The following is a 19,011-nucleotide window of genomic DNA, read 5'->3' as shown; positions in this document are numbered from 1 at the left end:
CTTGTCAGTACTTGGGCGGGTGAGCGCATGGGAACACAGGGCACTATTTGCACTTTTACTTCCTATTTTTGTTTCTCCTTTGTTTTCGGAGCTACAGCCCGATTCGGTCAGGGAGACGCCACCGTGAAATGAAGGGGGCGTGCTGTGTGTCCATCGCCTCGCCTCTCCTTACCTCTCTCAGTCGTTTCTCGTGCTTGTCGTTTTGATAAAGGCCGATTTGAGAGCGTCAGCTCTCGCGTCAGCTGAGCAAAGTCGAGACAAGTCGAGACACGAGACAAGTCGAGACACACTAAGGGCTGGTATGCAGCGAGTAAGAGGGCGAAAAAACAATAATTTAAGAGCGCGTGGCAAAAGTACTCATACGCGAAATTAAAAGCCTGCTGCGGTGGCCGGGAATCGAACGCGGATCAACTGCTTGGAAGGCAACTATGCTGACCATTACACCACCACCGCACAAGCGAGCGCCGCGCGTCCGCGCTGTGTCGGCTTCCCGCCAGTCGGCAGCGGCCGAAGGTGATCGTACCTGGCAGGCGCATTTCGAGGCAGGCTAGGGGAGCACATCCAGACGCATTCGGACAGCGTATCCGCGCACATTTCGCATCCTTTGGCAAGAGTTGGGCGCCGGCGACGCAAGAGTACGCAGAGGACCGCGTTCTGGCGGCATTTTTAAGCAGTGCAGTGCAGGATTCAGCGTCTGCAGCATCTTTCCCACAGAATGCTACGGCGCTTGACGGCAGTCCCACTTTCCCTTGAGACATCTGCTCGGGAAGCAGCGTCAAGTTACCGCTGGCCCCAGCATCGGTGGTTCAGTGGTAGAATGCTCGCCTGCCACGCGGGCGGCCCGGGTTCGATTCCCGGCCGATGCATCATTTTGCTTTTCCCGCGATGATGCTGCCGCGTGGCTTGAGCGCTTGAGATGCACGATCCACAAGAATGTGTAGCTGGATTTCCCTTGAGAAGGACCGAGAACGCAGCACTCGCGGGTCCCCACTAGGACGCTCGCATCATGTTCTACAGACTAGCGTCGGCCTGGCCTCACAAGTTGCTGGGTCCGGGTGCCTCCGAGGCTCTGAACTTTAACGACAAGGAGTGCTGCCTATCGTTGCAACAGCTGCAGCAGCACCGCAATCAACTGGGCCGGCAGTGCACGTGTAGCAACAGAACACGTTATCCAGGAAGTACAGTGTCTCTACGTCTAATATTGGGTACGGTATTTACCCAGTTTCCAGGACAAGCGGTGCACCCGTGCCTCGGTAGCGCAGTAGGCAGCGCGTAAGTCTCATAATCTTAAGGTCGTGAGTTCGATCCTCACCCGGGGCATTTAATTTTCTGTGACTGATGGTGGTGCTGTTGCTAGGGCGCCAACGTATTTCTTGTTTGTTATCCACAACGTTTCAACGCTTCAGCGGGAAAATGTTTACTTCCTGTTATTGCTACTTACAGCTTCCCTTTTCCTCTTCTCCCAGCAGAGCATGAAGCCAAAAGCATTGCTCTGCGACGTTTGAGGTGCGCGCCTTGCCAGTCAGTATGTGCAAAGATGCTCGCAAAGAGAGAGGGGCGCCGACGCGGCACTCGACACGAAATGCGCCAAGCGACCGTACGAACGGTCGAACGAAACGTCCACATCCGGTGTGGTCTAGTGGCTAGGATACATGGCTTTCACCCAGGAGGCCCGGGTTCGATTCCCGGTACCGGAACGGAATTTTTTCCACACGAATCGTGGCAAGTTTGAGCTGTCCGAGCAGCCGTTTGCCGTCCTGCTCGCAATATAGCTACTGTTTCGTGACCGTCAGCAGAATATAGACTAGGGAAGCAGACACACGACGACCATAGAAAAGGTGTATGGCTTCATGCCACCTGTTTCCAGCGTAGGGCTGAGCAACTGCATCTGCCGAGGCCCGTTAGCTCAGTTGGTTAGAGCGTCGTGCTAATAACGCGAAGGTCGTGGGTTCGATCCCCCCACGGGCCACTACTCTTTTACTACTACGAAAAGGCAGCGCCGATTTCAGCTGGCGAGTGTGATGACCAAAAGATCATCACCCTGCGTGGAAGTTGACAGAGGATCCGAACCCGACTCGTCGGGAAGCGCTACAGCATTCACTCGGCAATGGCCATAATATCTTGAATACACTGGTTCTCAACCGATAAAGAGAAAATGAAAGAAAATGTCCGATTGCCGATGCGTAACAACTTTGGCCCTTGTCAGTACTTGGGCGGGTGAGCGCATGGGAACACAGGGCACTATTTGCACTTTTACTTCCTATTTTTGTTTCTCCTTTGTTTTCGGAGCTACAGCCCGATTCGGTCAGGGAGACGCCACCGTGAAATGAAGGGGGCGTGCTGTGTGTCCATCGCCTCGCCTCTCCTTACCTCTCTCAGTCGTTTCTCGTGCTTGTCGTTTTGATAAAGGCCGATTTGAGAGCGTCAGCTCTCGCGTCAGCTGAGCAAAGTCGAGACAAGTCGAGACACGAGACAAGTCGAGACACACTAAGGGCTGGTATGCAGCGAGTAAGAGGGCGAAAAAACAATAATTTAAGAGCGCGTGGCAAAAGTACTCATACGCGAAATTAAAAGCCTGCTGCGGTGGCCGGGAATCGAACGCGGATCAACTGCTTGGAAGGCAACTATGCTGACCATTACACCACCACCGCACAAGCGAGCGCCGCGCGTCCGCGCTGTGTCGGCTTCCCGCCAGTCGGCAGCGGCCGAAGGTGATCGTACCTGGCAGGCGCATTTCGAGGCAGGCTAGGGGAGCACATCCAGACGCATTCGGACAGCGTATCCGCGCACATTTCGCATCCTTTGGCAAGAGTTGGGCGCCGGCGACGCAAGAGTACGCAGAGGACCGCGTTCTGGCGGCATTTTTAAGCAGTGCAGTGCAGGATTCAGCGTCTGCAGCATCTTTCCCACAGAATGCTACGGCGCTTGACGGCAGTCCCACTTTCCCTTGAGACATCTGCTCGGGAAGCAGCGTCAAGTTACCGCTGGCCCCAGCATCGGTGGTTCAGTGGTAGAATGCTCGCCTGCCACGCGGGCGGCCCGGGTTCGATTCCCGGCCGATGCATCATTTTGCTTTTCCCGCGATGATGCTGCCGCGTGGCTTGAGCGCTTGAGATGCACGATCCACAAGAATGTGTAGCTGGATTTCCCTTGAGAAGGACCGAGAACGCAGCACTCGCGGGTCCCCACTAGGACGCTCGCATCATGTTCTACAGACTAGCGTCGGCCTGGCCTCACAAGTTGCTGGGTCCGGGTGCCTCCGAGGCTCTGAACTTTAACGACAAGGAGTGCTGCCTATCGTTGCAACAGCTGCAGCAGCACCGCAATCAACTGGGCCGGCAGTGCACGTGTAGCAACAGAACACGTTATCCAGGAAGTACAGTGTCTCTACGTCTAATATTGGGTACGGTATTTACCCAGTTTCCAGGACAAGCGGTGCACCCGTGCCTCGGTAGCGCAGTAGGCAGCGCGTAAGTCTCATAATCTTAAGGTCGTGAGTTCGATCCTCACCCGGGGCATTTAATTTTCTGTGACTGATGGTGGTGCTGTTGCTAGGGCGCCAACGTATTTCTTGTTTGTTATCCACAACGTTTCAACGCTTCAGCGGGAAAATGTTTACTTCCTGTTATTGCTACTTACAGCTTCCCTTTTCCTCTTCTCCCAGCAGAGCATGAAGCCAAAAGCATTGCTCTGCGACGTTTGAGGTGCGCGCCTTGCCAGTCAGTATGTGCAAAGATGCTCGCAAAGAGAGAGGGGCGCCGACGCGGCACTCGACACGAAATGCGCCAAGCGACCGTACGAACGGTCGAACGAAACGTCCACATCCGGTGTGGTCTAGTGGCTAGGATACATGGCTTTCACCCAGGAGGCCCGGGTTCGATTCCCGGTACCGGAACGGAATTTTTTCCACACGAATCGTGGCAAGTTTGAGCTGTCCGAGCAGCCGTTTGCCGTCCTGCTCGCAATATAGCTACTGTTTCGTGACCGTCAGCAGAATATAGACTAGGGAAGCAGACACACGACGACCATAGAAAAGGTGTATGGCTTCATGCCACCTGTTTCCAGCGTAGGGCTGAGCAACTGCATCTGCCGAGGCCCGTTAGCTCAGTTGGTTAGAGCGTCGTGCTAATAACGCGAAGGTCGTGGGTTCGATCCCCCCACGGGCCACTACTCTTTTACTACTACGAAAAGGCAGCGCCGATTTCAGCTGGCGAGTGTGATGACCAAAAGATCATCACCCTGCGTGGAAGTTGACAGAGGATCCGAACCCGACTCGTCGGGAAGCGCTACAGCATTCACTCGGCAATGGCCATAATATCTTGAATACACTGGTTCTCAACCGATAAAGAGAAAATGAAAGAAAATGTCCGATTGCCGATGCGTAACAACTTTGGCCCTTGTCAGTACTTGGGCGGGTGAGCGCATGGGAACACAGGGCACTATTTGCACTTTTACTTCCTATTTTTGTTTCTCCTTTGTTTTCGGAGCTACAGCCCGATTCGGTCAGGGAGACGCCACCGTGAAATGAAGGGGGCGTGCTGTGTGTCCATCGCCTCGCCTCTCCTTACCTCTCTCAGTCGTTTCTCGTGCTTGTCGTTTTGATAAAGGCCGATTTGAGAGCGTCAGCTCTCGCGTCAGCTGAGCAAAGTCGAGACAAGTCGAGACACGAGACAAGTCGAGACACACTAAGGGCTGGTATGCAGCGAGTAAGAGGGCGAAAAAACAATAATTTAAGAGCGCGTGGCAAAAGTACTCATACGCGAAATTAAAAGCCTGCTGCGGTGGCCGGGAATCGAACGCGGATCAACTGCTTGGAAGGCAACTATGCTGACCATTACACCACCACCGCACAAGCGAGCGCCGCGCGTCCGCGCTGTGTCGGCTTCCCGCCAGTCGGCAGCGGCCGAAGGTGATCGTACCTGGCAGGCGCATTTCGAGGCAGGCTAGGGGAGCACATCCAGACGCATTCGGACAGCGTATCCGCGCACATTTCGCATCCTTTGGCAAGAGTTGGGCGCCGGCGACGCAAGAGTACGCAGAGGACCGCGTTCTGGCGGCATTTTTAAGCAGTGCAGTGCAGGATTCAGCGTCTGCAGCATCTTTCCCACAGAATGCTACGGCGCTTGACGGCAGTCCCACTTTCCCTTGAGACATCTGCTCGGGAAGCAGCGTCAAGTTACCGCTGGCCCCAGCATCGGTGGTTCAGTGGTAGAATGCTCGCCTGCCACGCGGGCGGCCCGGGTTCGATTCCCGGCCGATGCATCATTTTGCTTTTCCCGCGATGATGCTGCCGCGTGGCTTGAGCGCTTGAGATGCACGATCCACAAGAATGTGTAGCTGGATTTCCCTTGAGAAGGACCGAGAACGCAGCACTCGCGGGTCCCCACTAGGACGCTCGCATCATGTTCTACAGACTAGCGTCGGCCTGGCCTCACAAGTTGCTGGGTCCGGGTGCCTCCGAGGCTCTGAACTTTAACGACAAGGAGTGCTGCCTATCGTTGCAACAGCTGCAGCAGCACCGCAATCAACTGGGCCGGCAGTGCACGTGTAGCAACAGAACACGTTATCCAGGAAGTACAGTGTCTCTACGTCTAATATTGGGTACGGTATTTACCCAGTTTCCAGGACAAGCGGTGCACCCGTGCCTCGGTAGCGCAGTAGGCAGCGCGTAAGTCTCATAATCTTAAGGTCGTGAGTTCGATCCTCACCCGGGGCATTTAATTTTCTGTGACTGATGGTGGTGCTGTTGCTAGGGCGCCAACGTATTTCTTGTTTGTTATCCACAACGTTTCAACGCTTCAGCGGGAAAATGTTTACTTCCTGTTATTGCTACTTACAGCTTCCCTTTTCCTCTTCTCCCAGCAGAGCATGAAGCCAAAAGCATTGCTCTGCGACGTTTGAGGTGCGCGCCTTGCCAGTCAGTATGTGCAAAGATGCTCGCAAAGAGAGAGGGGCGCCGACGCGGCACTCGACACGAAATGCGCCAAGCGACCGTACGAACGGTCGAACGAAACGTCCACATCCGGTGTGGTCTAGTGGCTAGGATACATGGCTTTCACCCAGGAGGCCCGGGTTCGATTCCCGGTACCGGAACGGAATTTTTTCCACACGAATCGTGGCAAGTTTGAGCTGTCCGAGCAGCCGTTTGCCGTCCTGCTCGCAATATAGCTACTGTTTCGTGACCGTCAGCAGAATATAGACTAGGGAAGCAGACACACGACGACCATAGAAAAGGTGTATGGCTTCATGCCACCTGTTTCCAGCGTAGGGCTGAGCAACTGCATCTGCCGAGGCCCGTTAGCTCAGTTGGTTAGAGCGTCGTGCTAATAACGCGAAGGTCGTGGGTTCGATCCCCCCACGGGCCACTACTCTTTTACTACTACGAAAAGGCAGCGCCGATTTCAGCTGGCGAGTGTGATGACCAAAAGATCATCACCCTGCGTGGAAGTTGACAGAGGATCCGAACCCGACTCGTCGGGAAGCGCTACAGCATTCACTCGGCAATGGCCATAATATCTTGAATACACTGGTTCTCAACCGATAAAGAGAAAATGAAAGAAAATGTCCGATTGCCGATGCGTAACAACTTTGGCCCTTGTCAGTACTTGGGCGGGTGAGCGCATGGGAACACAGGGCACTATTTGCACTTTTACTTCCTATTTTTGTTTCTCCTTTGTTTTCGGAGCTACAGCCCGATTCGGTCAGGGAGACGCCACCGTGAAATGAAGGGGGCGTGCTGTGTGTCCATCGCCTCGCCTCTCCTTACCTCTCTCAGTCGTTTCTCGTGCTTGTCGTTTTGATAAAGGCCGATTTGAGAGCGTCAGCTCTCGCGTCAGCTGAGCAAAGTCGAGACAAGTCGAGACACGAGACAAGTCGAGACACACTAAGGGCTGGTATGCAGCGAGTAAGAGGGCGAAAAAACAATAATTTAAGAGCGCGTGGCAAAAGTACTCATACGCGAAATTAAAAGCCTGCTGCGGTGGCCGGGAATCGAACGCGGATCAACTGCTTGGAAGGCAACTATGCTGACCATTACACCACCACCGCACAAGCGAGCGCCGCGCGTCCGCGCTGTGTCGGCTTCCCGCCAGTCGGCAGCGGCCGAAGGTGATCGTACCTGGCAGGCGCATTTCGAGGCAGGCTAGGGGAGCACATCCAGACGCATTCGGACAGCGTATCCGCGCACATTTCGCATCCTTTGGCAAGAGTTGGGCGCCGGCGACGCAAGAGTACGCAGAGGACCGCGTTCTGGCGGCATTTTTAAGCAGTGCAGTGCAGGATTCAGCGTCTGCAGCATCTTTCCCACAGAATGCTACGGCGCTTGACGGCAGTCCCACTTTCCCTTGAGACATCTGCTCGGGAAGCAGCGTCAAGTTACCGCTGGCCCCAGCATCGGTGGTTCAGTGGTAGAATGCTCGCCTGCCACGCGGGCGGCCCGGGTTCGATTCCCGGCCGATGCATCATTTTGCTTTTCCCGCGATGATGCTGCCGCGTGGCTTGAGCGCTTGAGATGCACGATCCACAAGAATGTGTAGCTGGATTTCCCTTGAGAAGGACCGAGAACGCAGCACTCGCGGGTCCCCACTAGGACGCTCGCATCATGTTCTACAGACTAGCGTCGGCCTGGCCTCACAAGTTGCTGGGTCCGGGTGCCTCCGAGGCTCTGAACTTTAACGACAAGGAGTGCTGCCTATCGTTGCAACAGCTGCAGCAGCACCGCAATCAACTGGGCCGGCAGTGCACGTGTAGCAACAGAACACGTTATCCAGGAAGTACAGTGTCTCTACGTCTAATATTGGGTACGGTATTTACCCAGTTTCCAGGACAAGCGGTGCACCCGTGCCTCGGTAGCGCAGTAGGCAGCGCGTAAGTCTCATAATCTTAAGGTCGTGAGTTCGATCCTCACCCGGGGCATTTAATTTTCTGTGACTGATGGTGGTGCTGTTGCTAGGGCGCCAACGTATTTCTTGTTTGTTATCCACAACGTTTCAACGCTTCAGCGGGAAAATGTTTACTTCCTGTTATTGCTACTTACAGCTTCCCTTTTCCTCTTCTCCCAGCAGAGCATGAAGCCAAAAGCATTGCTCTGCGACGTTTGAGGTGCGCGCCTTGCCAGTCAGTATGTGCAAAGATGCTCGCAAAGAGAGAGGGGCGCCGACGCGGCACTCGACACGAAATGCGCCAAGCGACCGTACGAACGGTCGAACGAAACGTCCACATCCGGTGTGGTCTAGTGGCTAGGATACATGGCTTTCACCCAGGAGGCCCGGGTTCGATTCCCGGTACCGGAACGGAATTTTTTCCACACGAATCGTGGCAAGTTTGAGCTGTCCGAGCAGCCGTTTGCCGTCCTGCTCGCAATATAGCTACTGTTTCGTGACCGTCAGCAGAATATAGACTAGGGAAGCAGACACACGACGACCATAGAAAAGGTGTATGGCTTCATGCCACCTGTTTCCAGCGTAGGGCTGAGCAACTGCATCTGCCGAGGCCCGTTAGCTCAGTTGGTTAGAGCGTCGTGCTAATAACGCGAAGGTCGTGGGTTCGATCCCCCCACGGGCCACTACTCTTTTACTACTACGAAAAGGCAGCGCCGATTTCAGCTGGCGAGTGTGATGACCAAAAGATCATCACCCTGCGTGGAAGTTGACAGAGGATCCGAACCCGACTCGTCGGGAAGCGCTACAGCATTCACTCGGCAATGGCCATAATATCTTGAATACACTGGTTCTCAACCGATAAAGAGAAAATGAAAGAAAATGTCCGATTGCCGATGCGTAACAACTTTGGCCCTTGTCAGTACTTGGGCGGGTGAGCGCATGGGAACACAGGGCACTATTTGCACTTTTACTTCCTATTTTTGTTTCTCCTTTGTTTTCGGAGCTACAGCCCGATTCGGTCAGGGAGACGCCACCGTGAAATGAAGGGGGCGTGCTGTGTGTCCATCGCCTCGCCTCTCCTTACCTCTCTCAGTCGTTTCTCGTGCTTGTCGTTTTGATAAAGGCCGATTTGAGAGCGTCAGCTCTCGCGTCAGCTGAGCAAAGTCGAGACAAGTCGAGACACGAGACAAGTCGAGACACACTAAGGGCTGGTATGCAGCGAGTAAGAGGGCGAAAAAACAATAATTTAAGAGCGCGTGGCAAAAGTACTCATACGCGAAATTAAAAGCCTGCTGCGGTGGCCGGGAATCGAACGCGGATCAACTGCTTGGAAGGCAACTATGCTGACCATTACACCACCACCGCACAAGCGAGCGCCGCGCGTCCGCGCTGTGTCGGCTTCCCGCCAGTCGGCAGCGGCCGAAGGTGATCGTACCTGGCAGGCGCATTTCGAGGCAGGCTAGGGGAGCACATCCAGACGCATTCGGACAGCGTATCCGCGCACATTTCGCATCCTTTGGCAAGAGTTGGGCGCCGGCGACGCAAGAGTACGCAGAGGACCGCGTTCTGGCGGCATTTTTAAGCAGTGCAGTGCAGGATTCAGCGTCTGCAGCATCTTTCCCACAGAATGCTACGGCGCTTGACGGCAGTCCCACTTTCCCTTGAGACATCTGCTCGGGAAGCAGCGTCAAGTTACCGCTGGCCCCAGCATCGGTGGTTCAGTGGTAGAATGCTCGCCTGCCACGCGGGCGGCCCGGGTTCGATTCCCGGCCGATGCATCATTTTGCTTTTCCCGCGATGATGCTGCCGCGTGGCTTGAGCGCTTGAGATGCACGATCCACAAGAATGTGTAGCTGGATTTCCCTTGAGAAGGACCGAGAACGCAGCACTCGCGGGTCCCCACTAGGACGCTCGCATCATGTTCTACAGACTAGCGTCGGCCTGGCCTCACAAGTTGCTGGGTCCGGGTGCCTCCGAGGCTCTGAACTTTAACGACAAGGAGTGCTGCCTATCGTTGCAACAGCTGCAGCAGCACCGCAATCAACTGGGCCGGCAGTGCACGTGTAGCAACAGAACACGTTATCCAGGAAGTACAGTGTCTCTACGTCTAATATTGGGTACGGTATTTACCCAGTTTCCAGGACAAGCGGTGCACCCGTGCCTCGGTAGCGCAGTAGGCAGCGCGTAAGTCTCATAATCTTAAGGTCGTGAGTTCGATCCTCACCCGGGGCATTTAATTTTCTGTGACTGATGGTGGTGCTGTTGCTAGGGCGCCAACGTATTTCTTGTTTGTTATCCACAACGTTTCAACGCTTCAGCGGGAAAATGTTTACTTCCTGTTATTGCTACTTACAGCTTCCCTTTTCCTCTTCTCCCAGCAGAGCATGAAGCCAAAAGCATTGCTCTGCGACGTTTGAGGTGCGCGCCTTGCCAGTCAGTATGTGCAAAGATGCTCGCAAAGAGAGAGGGGCGCCGACGCGGCACTCGACACGAAATGCGCCAAGCGACCGTACGAACGGTCGAACGAAACGTCCACATCCGGTGTGGTCTAGTGGCTAGGATACATGGCTTTCACCCAGGAGGCCCGGGTTCGATTCCCGGTACCGGAACGGAATTTTTTCCACACGAATCGTGGCAAGTTTGAGCTGTCCGAGCAGCCGTTTGCCGTCCTGCTCGCAATATAGCTACTGTTTCGTGACCGTCAGCAGAATATAGACTAGGGAAGCAGACACACGACGACCATAGAAAAGGTGTATGGCTTCATGCCACCTGTTTCCAGCGTAGGGCTGAGCAACTGCATCTGCCGAGGCCCGTTAGCTCAGTTGGTTAGAGCGTCGTGCTAATAACGCGAAGGTCGTGGGTTCGATCCCCCCACGGGCCACTACTCTTTTACTACTACGAAAAGGCAGCGCCGATTTCAGCTGGCGAGTGTGATGACCAAAAGATCATCACCCTGCGTGGAAGTTGACAGAGGATCCGAACCCGACTCGTCGGGAAGCGCTACAGCATTCACTCGGCAATGGCCATAATATCTTGAATACACTGGTTCTCAACCGATAAAGAGAAAATGAAAGAAAATGTCCGATTGCCGATGCGTAACAACTTTGGCCCTTGTCAGTACTTGGGCGGGTGAGCGCATGGGAACACAGGGCACTATTTGCACTTTTACTTCCTATTTTTGTTTCTCCTTTGTTTTCGGAGCTACAGCCCGATTCGGTCAGGGAGACGCCACCGTGAAATGAAGGGGGCGTGCTGTGTGTCCATCGCCTCGCCTCTCCTTACCTCTCTCAGTCGTTTCTCGTGCTTGTCGTTTTGATAAAGGCCGATTTGAGAGCGTCAGCTCTCGCGTCAGCTGAGCAAAGTCGAGACAAGTCGAGACACGAGACAAGTCGAGACACACTAAGGGCTGGTATGCAGCGAGTAAGAGGGCGAAAAAACAATAATTTAAGAGCGCGTGGCAAAAGTACTCATACGCGAAATTAAAAGCCTGCTGCGGTGGCCGGGAATCGAACGCGGATCAACTGCTTGGAAGGCAACTATGCTGACCATTACACCACCACCGCACAAGCGAGCGCCGCGCGTCCGCGCTGTGTCGGCTTCCCGCCAGTCGGCAGCGGCCGAAGGTGATCGTACCTGGCAGGCGCATTTCGAGGCAGGCTAGGGGAGCACATCCAGACGCATTCGGACAGCGTATCCGCGCACATTTCGCATCCTTTGGCAAGAGTTGGGCGCCGGCGACGCAAGAGTACGCAGAGGACCGCGTTCTGGCGGCATTTTTAAGCAGTGCAGTGCAGGATTCAGCGTCTGCAGCATCTTTCCCACAGAATGCTACGGCGCTTGACGGCAGTCCCACTTTCCCTTGAGACATCTGCTCGGGAAGCAGCGTCAAGTTACCGCTGGCCCCAGCATCGGTGGTTCAGTGGTAGAATGCTCGCCTGCCACGCGGGCGGCCCGGGTTCGATTCCCGGCCGATGCATCATTTTGCTTTTCCCGCGATGATGCTGCCGCGTGGCTTGAGCGCTTGAGATGCACGATCCACAAGAATGTGTAGCTGGATTTCCCTTGAGAAGGACCGAGAACGCAGCACTCGCGGGTCCCCACTAGGACGCTCGCATCATGTTCTACAGACTAGCGTCGGCCTGGCCTCACAAGTTGCTGGGTCCGGGTGCCTCCGAGGCTCTGAACTTTAACGACAAGGAGTGCTGCCTATCGTTGCAACAGCTGCAGCAGCACCGCAATCAACTGGGCCGGCAGTGCACGTGTAGCAACAGAACACGTTATCCAGGAAGTACAGTGTCTCTACGTCTAATATTGGGTACGGTATTTACCCAGTTTCCAGGACAAGCGGTGCACCCGTGCCTCGGTAGCGCAGTAGGCAGCGCGTAAGTCTCATAATCTTAAGGTCGTGAGTTCGATCCTCACCCGGGGCATTTAATTTTCTGTGACTGATGGTGGTGCTGTTGCTAGGGCGCCAACGTATTTCTTGTTTGTTATCCACAACGTTTCAACGCTTCAGCGGGAAAATGTTTACTTCCTGTTATTGCTACTTACAGCTTCCCTTTTCCTCTTCTCCCAGCAGAGCATGAAGCCAAAAGCATTGCTCTGCGACGTTTGAGGTGCGCGCCTTGCCAGTCAGTATGTGCAAAGATGCTCGCAAAGAGAGAGGGGCGCCGACGCGGCACTCGACACGAAATGCGCCAAGCGACCGTACGAACGGTCGAACGAAACGTCCACATCCGGTGTGGTCTAGTGGCTAGGATACATGGCTTTCACCCAGGAGGCCCGGGTTCGATTCCCGGTACCGGAACGGAATTTTTTCCACACGAATCGTGGCAAGTTTGAGCTGTCCGAGCAGCCGTTTGCCGTCCTGCTCGCAATATAGCTACTGTTTCGTGACCGTCAGCAGAATATAGACTAGGGAAGCAGACACACGACGACCATAGAAAAGGTGTATGGCTTCATGCCACCTGTTTCCAGCGTAGGGCTGAGCAACTGCATCTGCCGAGGCCCGTTAGCTCAGTTGGTTAGAGCGTCGTGCTAATAACGCGAAGGTCGTGGGTTCGATCCCCCCACGGGCCACTACTCTTTTACTACTACGAAAAGGCAGCGCCGATTTCAGCTGGCGAGTGTGATGACCAAAAGATCATCACCCTGCGTGGAAGTTGACAGAGGATCCGAACCCGACTCGTCGGGAAGCGCTACAGCATTCACTCGGCAATGGCCATAATATCTTGAATACACTGGTTCTCAACCGATAAAGAGAAAATGAAAGAAAATGTCCGATTGCCGATGCGTAACAACTTTGGCCCTTGTCAGTACTTGGGCGGGTGAGCGCATGGGAACACAGGGCACTATTTGCACTTTTACTTCCTATTTTTGTTTCTCCTTTGTTTTCGGAGCTACAGCCCGATTCGGTCAGGGAGACGCCACCGTGAAATGAAGGGGGCGTGCTGTGTGTCCATCGCCTCGCCTCTCCTTACCTCTCTCAGTCGTTTCTCGTGCTTGTCGTTTTGATAAAGGCCGATTTGAGAGCGTCAGCTCTCGCGTCAGCTGAGCAAAGTCGAGACAAGTCGAGACACGAGACAAGTCGAGACACACTAAGGGCTGGTATGCAGCGAGTAAGAGGGCGAAAAAACAATAATTTAAGAGCGCGTGGCAAAAGTACTCATACGCGAAATTAAAAGCCTGCTGCGGTGGCCGGGAATCGAACGCGGATCAACTGCTTGGAAGGCAACTATGCTGACCATTACACCACCACCGCACAAGCGAGCGCCGCGCGTCCGCGCTGTGTCGGCTTCCCGCCAGTCGGCAGCGGCCGAAGGTGATCGTACCTGGCAGGCGCATTTCGAGGCAGGCTAGGGGAGCACATCCAGACGCATTCGGACAGCGTATCCGCGCACATTTCGCATCCTTTGGCAAGAGTTGGGCGCCGGCGACGCAAGAGTACGCAGAGGACCGCGTTCTGGCGGCATTTTTAAGCAGTGCAGTGCAGGATTCAGCGTCTGCAGCATCTTTCCCACAGAATGCTACGGCGCTTGACGGCAGTCCCACTTTCCCTTGAGACATCTGCTCGGGAAGCAGCGTCAAGTTACCGCTGGCCCCAGCATCGGTGGTTCAGTGGTAGAATGCTCGCCTGCCACGCGGGCGGCCCGGGTTCGATTCCCGGCCGATGCATCATTTTGCTTTTCCCGCGATGATGCTGCCGCGTGGCTTGAGCGCTTGAGATGCACGATCCACAAGAATGTGTAGCTGGATTTCCCTTGAGAAGGACCGAGAACGCAGCACTCGCGGGTCCCCACTAGGACGCTCGCATCATGTTCTACAGACTAGCGTCGGCCTGGCCTCACAAGTTGCTGGGTCCGGGTGCCTCCGAGGCTCTGAACTTTAACGACAAGGAGTGCTGCCTATCGTTGCAACAGCTGCAGCAGCACCGCAATCAACTGGGCCGGCAGTGCACGTGTAGCAACAGAACACGTTATCCAGGAAGTACAGTGTCTCTACGTCTAATATTGGGTACGGTATTTACCCAGTTTCCAGGACAAGCGGTGCACCCGTGCCTCGGTAGCGCAGTAGGCAGCGCGTAAGTCTCATAATCTTAAGGTCGTGAGTTCGATCCTCACCCGGGGCATTTAATTTTCTGTGACTGATGGTGGTGCTGTTGCTAGGGCGCCAACGTATTTCTTGTTTGTTATCCACAACGTTTCAACGCTTCAGCGGGAAAATGTTTACTTCCTGTTATTGCTACTTACAGCTTCCCTTTTCCTCTTCTCCCAGCAGAGCATGAAGCCAAAAGCATTGCTCTGCGACGTTTGAGGTGCGCGCCTTGCCAGTCAGTATGTGCAAAGATGCTCGCAAAGAGAGAGGGGCGCCGACGCGGCACTCGACACGAAATGCGCCAAGCGACCGTACGAACGGTCGAACGAAACGTCCACATCCGGTGTGGTCTAGTGGCTAGGATACATGGCTTTCACCCAGGAGGCCCGGGTTCGATTCCCGGTACCGGAACGGAATTTTTTCCACACGAATCGTGGCAAGTTTGAGCTGTCCGAGCAGCCGTTTGCCGTCCTGCTCGCAATATAGCTACTGTTTCGTGACCGTCAGCAGAATATAGACTAGGGAAGCAGACACACGACGACCATAGAAAAGGTGTATGGCTTCATGCCACCTGTTTCCAGCGTAGGGCTGAGCAACTGCATCTGCCGAGGCCCGTTAGCTCAGTTGGTTAGAGCGTCGTGCTAATAACGCGAAGGTCGTGGGTTCGATCCCCCCACGGGCCACTACTCTTTTACTACTACGAAAAGGCAGCGCCGATTTCAGCTGGCGAGTGTGATGACCAAAAGATCATCACCCTGCGTGGAAGTTGACAGAGGATCCGAACCCGACTCGTCGGGAAGCGCTACAGCATTCACTCGGCAATGGCCATAATATCTTGAATACACTGGTTCTCAACCGATAAAGAGAAAATGAAAGAAAATGTCCGATTGCCGATGCGTAACAACTTTGGCCCTTGTCAGTACTTGGGCGGGTGAGCGCATGGGAACACAGGGCACTATTTGCACTTTTACTTCCTATTTTTGTTTCTCCTTTGTTTTCGGAGCTACAGCCCGATTCGGTCAGGGAGACGCCACCGTGAAATGAAGGGGGCGTGCTGTGTGTCCATCGCCTCGCCTCTCCTTACCTCTCTCAGTCGTTTCTCGTGCTTGTCGTTTTGATAAAGGCCGATTTGAGAGCGTCAGCTCTCGCGTCAGCTGAGCAAAGTCGAGACAAGTCGAGACACGAGACAAGTCGAGACACACTAAGGGCTGGTATGCAGCGAGTAAGAGGGCGAAAAAACAATAATTTAAGAGCGCGTGGCAAAAGTACTCATACGCGAAATTAAAAGCCTGCTGCGGTGGCCGGGAATCGAACGCGGATCAACTGCTTGGAAGGCAACTATGCTGACCATTACACCACCACCGCACAAGCGAGCGCCGCGCGTCCGCGCTGTGTCGGCTTCCCGCCAGTCGGCAGCGGCCGAAGGTGATCGTACCTGGCAGGCGCATTTCGAGGCAGGCTAGGGGAGCACATCCAGACGCATTCGGACAGCGTATCCGCGCACATTTCGCATCCTTTGGCAAGAGTTGGGCGCCGGCGACGCAAGAGTACGCAGAGGACCGCGTTCTGGCGGCATTTTTAAGCAGTGCAGTGCAGGATTCAGCGTCTGCAGCATCTTTCCCACAGAATGCTACGGCGCTTGACGGCAGTCCCACTTTCCCTTGAGACATCTGCTCGGGAAGCAGCGTCAAGTTACCGCTGGCCCCAGCATCGGTGGTTCAGTGGTAGAATGCTCGCCTGCCACGCGGGCGGCCCGGGTTCGATTCCCGGCCGATGCATCATTTTGCTTTTCCCGCGATGATGCTGCCGCGTGGCTTGAGCGCTTGAGATGCACGATCCACAAGAATGTGTAGCTGGATTTCCCTTGAGAAGGACCGAGAACGCAGCACTCGCGGGTCCCCACTAGGACGCTCGCATCATGTTCTACAGACTAGCGTCGGCCTGGCCTCACAAGTTGCTGGGTCCGGGTGCCTCCGAGGCTCTGAACTTTAACGACAAGGAGTGCTGCCTATCGTTGCAACAGCTGCAGCAGCACCGCAATCAACTGGGCCGGCAGTGCACGTGTAGCAACAGAACACGTTATCCAGGAAGTACAGTGTCTCTACGTCTAATATTGGGTACGGTATTTACCCAGTTTCCAGGACAAGCGGTGCACCCGTGCCTCGGTAGCGCAGTAGGCAGCGCGTAAGTCTCATAATCTTAAGGTCGTGAGTTCGATCCTCACCCGGGGCATTTAATTTTCTGTGACTGATGGTGGTGCTGTTGCTAGGGCGCCAACGTATTTCTTGTTTGTTATCCACAACGTTTCAACGCTTCAGCGGGAAAATGTTTACTTCCTGTTATTGCTACTTACAGCTTCCCTTTTCCTCTTCTCCCAGCAGAGCATGAAGCCAAAAGCATTGCTCTGCGACGTTTGAGGTGCGCGCCTTGCCAGTCAGTATGTGCAAAGATGCTCGCAAAGAGAGAGGGGCGCCGACGCGGCACTCGACACGAAATGCGCCAAGCGACCGTACGAACGGTCGAACGAAACGTCCACATCCGGTGTGGTCTAGTGGCTAGGATACATGGCTTTCACCCAGGAGGCCCGGGTTCGATTCCCGGTACCGGAACGGAATTTTTTCCACACGAATCGTGGCAAGTTTGAGCTGTCCGAGCAGCCGTTTGCCGTCCTGCTCGCAATATAGCTACTGTTTCGTGACCGTCAGCAGAATATAGACTAGGGAAGCAGACACACGACGACCATAGAAAAGGTGTATGGCTTCATGCCACCTGTTTCCAGCGTAGGGCTGAGCAACTGCATCTGCCGAGGCCCGTTAGCTCAGTTGGTTAGAGCGTCGTGCTAATAACGCGAAGGTCGTGGGTTCGATCCCCCCACGGGCCACTACTCTTTTACTACTACGAAAAGGCAGCGCCGATTTCAGCTGGCGAGTGTGATGACCAAAAGATCATCACCCTGCGTGGAAGTTGACAGAGGATCCGAACCCGACTCGTCGGGAAGCGCTACAGCATTCACTCGGCAATGGCCATAATATCTTGAATACACTGGTTCTCAACCGATAAAGAGAAAATGAAAGAAAATGTCCGATTGCCGATGCGTAACAACTTTGGCCCTTGTCAGTACTTGGGCGGGTGAGCGCATGGGAACACAGGGCACTATTTGCACTTTTACTTCCTATTTTTGTTTCTCCTTTGTTTTCGGAGCTACAGCCCGATTCGGTCAGGGAGACGCCACCGTGAAATGAAGGGGGCGTGCTGTGTGTCCATCGCCTCGCCTCTCCTTACCTCTCTCAGTCGTTTCTCGTGCTTGTCGTTTTGATAAAGGCCGATTTGAGAGCGTCAGCTCTCGCGTCAGCTGAGCAAAGTCGAGACAAGTCGAGACACGAGACAAGTCGAGACACACTAAGGGCTGGTATGCAGCGAGTAAGAGGGCGAAAAAACAATAATTTAAGAGCGCGTGGCAAAAGTACTCATACGCGAAATTAAAAGCCTGCTGCGGTGGCCGGGAATCGAACGCGGATCAACTGCTTGGAAGGCAACTATGCTGACCATTACACCACCACCGCACAAGCGAGCGCCGCGCGTCCGCGCTGTGTCGGCTTCCCGCCAGTCGGCAGCGGCCGAAGGTGATCGTACCTGGCAGGCGCATTTCGAGGCAGGCTAGGGGAGCACATCCAGACGCATTCGGACAGCGTATCCGCGCACATTTCGCATCCTTTGGCAAGAGTTGGGCGCCGGCGACGCAAGAGTACGCAGAGGACCGCGTTCTGGCGGCATTTTTAAGCAGTGCAGTGCAGGATTCAGCGTCTGCAGCATCTTTCCCACAGAATGCTACGGCGCTTGACGGCAGTCCCACTTTCCCTTGAGACATCTGCTCGGGAAGCAGCGTCAAGTTACCGCTGGCCCCAGCATCGGTGGTTCAGTGGTAGAATGCTCGCCTGCCACGCGGGCGGCCCGGGTTCGATTCCCGGCCGATGCATCATTTTGCTTTTCCCGCGATGATGCTGCCGCGTGGCTTGAGCGCTTGAGATGCACGATCCACAAGAATGTGTAGCTGGATTTCCCTTGAGAAGGACCGAGAACGCAGCACTCGCGGGTCCCCACTAGGACGCTCGCATCATGTTCTACAGACTAGCGTCGGCCTGGCCTCACAAGTTGCTGGGTCCGGGTGCCTCCGAGGCTCTGAACTTTAACGACAAGGAGTGCTGCCTATCGTTGCAACAGCTGCAGCAGCACCGCAATCAACTGGGCCGGCAGTGCACGTGTAGCAACAGAACACGTTATCCAGGAAGTACAGTGTCTCTACGTCTAATATTGGGTACGGTATTTACCCAGTTTCCAGGACAAGCGGTGCACCCGTGCCTCGGTAGCGCAGTAGGCAGCGCGTAAGTCTCATAATCTTAAGGTCGTGAGTTCGATCCTCACCCGGGGCATTTAATTTTCTGTGACTGATGGTGGTGCTGTTGCTAGGGCGCCAACGTATTTCTTGTTTGTTATCCACAACGTTTCAACGCTTCAGCGGGAAAATGTTTACTTCCTG

The 19,011-nt window shown here is 54.7% G+C and overlaps 43 non-coding genes across 43 annotated transcripts; 34 read left to right on the top strand and 9 right to left on the bottom strand.

The window, feature by feature from the left end:
* Window positions 1-381: 381 nt before the first annotated feature.
* On the bottom strand, window positions 382-453 carry Trnag-ucc. Its single transcript has one exon. It is a non-coding gene; the product is annotated as a tRNA-Gly (tRNA).
* Window positions 454-795: 342 nt separating this feature from the next.
* On the top strand, window positions 796-866 carry Trnag-gcc. Its single transcript has one exon. It is a non-coding gene; the product is annotated as a tRNA-Gly (tRNA).
* A 381-nt stretch (window positions 867-1,247) lies between these two features.
* Window positions 1,248-1,320, top strand: Trnam-cau. Its single transcript has one exon. It is a non-coding gene; the product is annotated as a tRNA-Met (tRNA).
* A 305-nt stretch (window positions 1,321-1,625) lies between these two features.
* On the top strand, window positions 1,626-1,697 carry Trnae-uuc. Its single transcript has one exon. It is a non-coding gene; the product is annotated as a tRNA-Glu (tRNA).
* A 198-nt stretch (window positions 1,698-1,895) lies between these two features.
* Trnai-aau lies at window positions 1,896-1,969 on the top strand. The gene has a single exon. It is a non-coding gene; the product is annotated as a tRNA-Ile (tRNA).
* Window positions 1,970-2,579: 610 nt separating this feature from the next.
* Trnag-ucc lies at window positions 2,580-2,651 on the bottom strand. The gene has a single exon. It is a non-coding gene; the product is annotated as a tRNA-Gly (tRNA).
* Window positions 2,652-2,993: 342 nt separating this feature from the next.
* Trnag-gcc lies at window positions 2,994-3,064 on the top strand. Its single transcript has one exon. It is a non-coding gene; the product is annotated as a tRNA-Gly (tRNA).
* Window positions 3,065-3,445: 381 nt separating this feature from the next.
* On the top strand, window positions 3,446-3,518 carry Trnam-cau. The gene has a single exon. It is a non-coding gene; the product is annotated as a tRNA-Met (tRNA).
* A 305-nt stretch (window positions 3,519-3,823) lies between these two features.
* On the top strand, window positions 3,824-3,895 carry Trnae-uuc. The gene has a single exon. It is a non-coding gene; the product is annotated as a tRNA-Glu (tRNA).
* Window positions 3,896-4,093: 198 nt separating this feature from the next.
* Window positions 4,094-4,167, top strand: Trnai-aau. Its single transcript has one exon. It is a non-coding gene; the product is annotated as a tRNA-Ile (tRNA).
* A 610-nt stretch (window positions 4,168-4,777) lies between these two features.
* Window positions 4,778-4,849, bottom strand: Trnag-ucc. Its single transcript has one exon. It is a non-coding gene; the product is annotated as a tRNA-Gly (tRNA).
* Window positions 4,850-5,191: 342 nt separating this feature from the next.
* Window positions 5,192-5,262, top strand: Trnag-gcc. Its single transcript has one exon. It is a non-coding gene; the product is annotated as a tRNA-Gly (tRNA).
* Window positions 5,263-5,643: 381 nt separating this feature from the next.
* Trnam-cau lies at window positions 5,644-5,716 on the top strand. Its single transcript has one exon. It is a non-coding gene; the product is annotated as a tRNA-Met (tRNA).
* A 305-nt stretch (window positions 5,717-6,021) lies between these two features.
* Trnae-uuc lies at window positions 6,022-6,093 on the top strand. Its single transcript has one exon. It is a non-coding gene; the product is annotated as a tRNA-Glu (tRNA).
* Window positions 6,094-6,291: 198 nt separating this feature from the next.
* Trnai-aau lies at window positions 6,292-6,365 on the top strand. Its single transcript has one exon. It is a non-coding gene; the product is annotated as a tRNA-Ile (tRNA).
* Window positions 6,366-6,975: 610 nt separating this feature from the next.
* On the bottom strand, window positions 6,976-7,047 carry Trnag-ucc. Its single transcript has one exon. It is a non-coding gene; the product is annotated as a tRNA-Gly (tRNA).
* Window positions 7,048-7,389: 342 nt separating this feature from the next.
* Trnag-gcc lies at window positions 7,390-7,460 on the top strand. Its single transcript has one exon. It is a non-coding gene; the product is annotated as a tRNA-Gly (tRNA).
* A 381-nt stretch (window positions 7,461-7,841) lies between these two features.
* Trnam-cau lies at window positions 7,842-7,914 on the top strand. Its single transcript has one exon. It is a non-coding gene; the product is annotated as a tRNA-Met (tRNA).
* Window positions 7,915-8,219: 305 nt separating this feature from the next.
* Trnae-uuc lies at window positions 8,220-8,291 on the top strand. The gene has a single exon. It is a non-coding gene; the product is annotated as a tRNA-Glu (tRNA).
* A 198-nt stretch (window positions 8,292-8,489) lies between these two features.
* Window positions 8,490-8,563, top strand: Trnai-aau. The gene has a single exon. It is a non-coding gene; the product is annotated as a tRNA-Ile (tRNA).
* A 610-nt stretch (window positions 8,564-9,173) lies between these two features.
* Trnag-ucc lies at window positions 9,174-9,245 on the bottom strand. The gene has a single exon. It is a non-coding gene; the product is annotated as a tRNA-Gly (tRNA).
* Window positions 9,246-9,587: 342 nt separating this feature from the next.
* On the top strand, window positions 9,588-9,658 carry Trnag-gcc. Its single transcript has one exon. It is a non-coding gene; the product is annotated as a tRNA-Gly (tRNA).
* Window positions 9,659-10,039: 381 nt separating this feature from the next.
* On the top strand, window positions 10,040-10,112 carry Trnam-cau. The gene has a single exon. It is a non-coding gene; the product is annotated as a tRNA-Met (tRNA).
* Window positions 10,113-10,417: 305 nt separating this feature from the next.
* Window positions 10,418-10,489, top strand: Trnae-uuc. Its single transcript has one exon. It is a non-coding gene; the product is annotated as a tRNA-Glu (tRNA).
* A 198-nt stretch (window positions 10,490-10,687) lies between these two features.
* Window positions 10,688-10,761, top strand: Trnai-aau. Its single transcript has one exon. It is a non-coding gene; the product is annotated as a tRNA-Ile (tRNA).
* A 610-nt stretch (window positions 10,762-11,371) lies between these two features.
* Window positions 11,372-11,443, bottom strand: Trnag-ucc. Its single transcript has one exon. It is a non-coding gene; the product is annotated as a tRNA-Gly (tRNA).
* A 342-nt stretch (window positions 11,444-11,785) lies between these two features.
* Window positions 11,786-11,856, top strand: Trnag-gcc. The gene has a single exon. It is a non-coding gene; the product is annotated as a tRNA-Gly (tRNA).
* Window positions 11,857-12,237: 381 nt separating this feature from the next.
* Window positions 12,238-12,310, top strand: Trnam-cau. Its single transcript has one exon. It is a non-coding gene; the product is annotated as a tRNA-Met (tRNA).
* A 305-nt stretch (window positions 12,311-12,615) lies between these two features.
* On the top strand, window positions 12,616-12,687 carry Trnae-uuc. The gene has a single exon. It is a non-coding gene; the product is annotated as a tRNA-Glu (tRNA).
* Window positions 12,688-12,885: 198 nt separating this feature from the next.
* On the top strand, window positions 12,886-12,959 carry Trnai-aau. Its single transcript has one exon. It is a non-coding gene; the product is annotated as a tRNA-Ile (tRNA).
* A 610-nt stretch (window positions 12,960-13,569) lies between these two features.
* Window positions 13,570-13,641, bottom strand: Trnag-ucc. The gene has a single exon. It is a non-coding gene; the product is annotated as a tRNA-Gly (tRNA).
* A 342-nt stretch (window positions 13,642-13,983) lies between these two features.
* Window positions 13,984-14,054, top strand: Trnag-gcc. Its single transcript has one exon. It is a non-coding gene; the product is annotated as a tRNA-Gly (tRNA).
* Window positions 14,055-14,435: 381 nt separating this feature from the next.
* On the top strand, window positions 14,436-14,508 carry Trnam-cau. The gene has a single exon. It is a non-coding gene; the product is annotated as a tRNA-Met (tRNA).
* A 305-nt stretch (window positions 14,509-14,813) lies between these two features.
* On the top strand, window positions 14,814-14,885 carry Trnae-uuc. The gene has a single exon. It is a non-coding gene; the product is annotated as a tRNA-Glu (tRNA).
* A 198-nt stretch (window positions 14,886-15,083) lies between these two features.
* On the top strand, window positions 15,084-15,157 carry Trnai-aau. Its single transcript has one exon. It is a non-coding gene; the product is annotated as a tRNA-Ile (tRNA).
* A 610-nt stretch (window positions 15,158-15,767) lies between these two features.
* Trnag-ucc lies at window positions 15,768-15,839 on the bottom strand. Its single transcript has one exon. It is a non-coding gene; the product is annotated as a tRNA-Gly (tRNA).
* A 342-nt stretch (window positions 15,840-16,181) lies between these two features.
* Trnag-gcc lies at window positions 16,182-16,252 on the top strand. The gene has a single exon. It is a non-coding gene; the product is annotated as a tRNA-Gly (tRNA).
* A 381-nt stretch (window positions 16,253-16,633) lies between these two features.
* On the top strand, window positions 16,634-16,706 carry Trnam-cau. Its single transcript has one exon. It is a non-coding gene; the product is annotated as a tRNA-Met (tRNA).
* A 305-nt stretch (window positions 16,707-17,011) lies between these two features.
* Window positions 17,012-17,083, top strand: Trnae-uuc. Its single transcript has one exon. It is a non-coding gene; the product is annotated as a tRNA-Glu (tRNA).
* A 198-nt stretch (window positions 17,084-17,281) lies between these two features.
* Trnai-aau lies at window positions 17,282-17,355 on the top strand. The gene has a single exon. It is a non-coding gene; the product is annotated as a tRNA-Ile (tRNA).
* A 610-nt stretch (window positions 17,356-17,965) lies between these two features.
* Window positions 17,966-18,037, bottom strand: Trnag-ucc. The gene has a single exon. It is a non-coding gene; the product is annotated as a tRNA-Gly (tRNA).
* Window positions 18,038-18,379: 342 nt separating this feature from the next.
* Window positions 18,380-18,450, top strand: Trnag-gcc. The gene has a single exon. It is a non-coding gene; the product is annotated as a tRNA-Gly (tRNA).
* A 381-nt stretch (window positions 18,451-18,831) lies between these two features.
* On the top strand, window positions 18,832-18,904 carry Trnam-cau. The gene has a single exon. It is a non-coding gene; the product is annotated as a tRNA-Met (tRNA).
* Window positions 18,905-19,011: the final 107 nt, after the last annotated feature.

The sequence above is a fragment of the Schistocerca piceifrons genome, unplaced genomic scaffold (genome assembly GCF_021461385.2).
Source record: "Schistocerca piceifrons isolate TAMUIC-IGC-003096 unplaced genomic scaffold, iqSchPice1.1 HiC_scaffold_572, whole genome shotgun sequence".
Lineage (NCBI taxonomy): Eukaryota > Metazoa > Arthropoda > Insecta > Orthoptera > Acrididae > Schistocerca > Schistocerca piceifrons.
Note: the sequence above shows the minus strand (reverse complement) of the source record. Positions and strands in the feature narration are given on the sequence as shown.